This window comes from Aethalodelphis obliquidens, unplaced genomic scaffold (genome assembly GCF_003676395.1).
Source record: "Aethalodelphis obliquidens isolate GAN/ISIS:26980383/991018 unplaced genomic scaffold, ASM367639v1 scaffold2, whole genome shotgun sequence".
NCBI lineage: Eukaryota > Metazoa > Chordata > Mammalia > Artiodactyla > Delphinidae > Aethalodelphis > Aethalodelphis obliquidens.
The window spans coordinates 28,274,028-28,275,647 of record NW_020837946.1 but is presented as its reverse complement, the minus strand read 5'-3'; the positions used below and the strand labels follow the sequence as shown (position 1 = coordinate 28,275,647).

Genomic DNA, 1,620 nt, shown 5'->3' with positions numbered 1-1,620 from the left:
CAAATGTTTGGGAAGAGAATCCTTGTCTCCATTTTCTCACCTCCTATTCATTTCTCCTTTTTTTTTTAGAGGGGATCACATAAAGTTCTTTATTACAGACCTACAAAAAATGAGGTAATTATGTATATTACTCTCACTTGTTTGGGTTTCGTTTTTCCTTTTTTTACAAAACAGCAGCAGGAAAGAAAAATGCAGGAGGCAGATGAGCCAGGCACTGGGGTTCAGATCAAAAGGGAGCAGGGAGACCAAGCTGTTACTGCAGGCTGGCCCCAGGACTCTGTCCCAGCATCCTGGGAGTACGGCGACAAGCCCTAGAGGGAGCAGAGAGTGGGTGGGGCAACGGCTGTCCCGGCTCGGAGGTGGCACCGCCCCTTGGGCGGCCACCCTGGCGGTCAGCCAGGTTGGGAGCACTTGAGGCTCCTGTGTTTGGAGGCCTGGTCTCCAAAGCACAGACCCACAGGGGCCAGGCAGACGGAGGAGGTGGAAAGGGCCAGGACAGAAGGGCTGTGGGTTCTATCTGGGTCCCCCGGGACCACGGGGCCCAGGTGGGCGGGGGCAGTCAGGACGCTTCCCTGCTTGTCAGACAATCAGCTTCTTCAGGAAGGCCTCCAGCTGGTCCTCATCCTTGATGCCCACAAACTTGTCCACCACATCCCCATTCTTTTTTTTTTTTTTTTTTTTTTTTGCGGTACGCGGGCCTCTCACTGCTGTGGCCTCTCCCGTCGCGGAGCACAGGCTGCAGACGCGCAGGCTCAGCAGCCATGGCTCACGGGCCCAGCCGCTCCGCGGCATGTGGGATCTTCCCGGACCGGGGCACGAACCCGTGTCCCCTACATCGGCAGGCGGACTCTCAACCACTGCACCACCAGGGAAGCCCCACATCCCCATTCTTGACGGCCGGCACGGTGGGCACAGCTGACACCTCAGACTCTATGGCAAGGTGTGTGTGGTCATCAGTATCCGGCTTGGCCATTACCACCTTTCCATGCTGCTTGGCCACCACCTTCTCTAACCTTGGCCCCAGGATCTTGCAGGGACCACACCACTGTGCATGGAGATCCACAACCACTGGTGTCTCACTGTTGACAACTCAGTCTTGAAAGTCTGGTCCGTCCTGGATGTTAAAGGCTGTTGTACAGACTCTGGTGGTGGGTGTATATTGACTGGGCTTGGCTGGGTGTTACTGTCAGGTTGTTAGGACTGTGGGGTCTGCAGGGCCCTGGAGGCAAGGGGCGCCCACTGCCCCTGAGAGGGCTTCCTGCAGATTATGGAGGCCAGGAACCTCCTCAGGAGAAGTTGCTGAGCCATCTCCCTGCAGCGAGAGCAGAGGGATGCACGGCACGGCCCTCCCCACCGGTCAAGGGCACTTCTATTCCCTATTCATTTCTTTACTCACTGCCTGCCATCCAGCTTGCACACATCCCCAGTCACCCAGTTGCGACAGCCAATGGTATTTGTAGCTTTCCTGCCCCACGGACAACACTGGACAATTACGAATGGAGCAGCTACTGGCCAGGTACTGTGCCAGGTGCTCTGCTCCAGAAATGAGAAGCAGATGTGATCCCTGCCCTCATGGGACTCACGTGATCAGTCATTCCTGATTAATACTCAGGTCCCTTG

General features: G+C 56.2%; 1 pseudogene; it reads right to left on the bottom strand.

Moving 5' to 3' along the window:
* Positions 1–482: 482 nt before the first annotated feature.
* Positions 483–1,368, bottom strand: LOC113624740 (thioredoxin, mitochondrial-like; annotated as a pseudogene).
* Between the last annotated feature and the right edge of the window lie 252 nt (positions 1,369–1,620).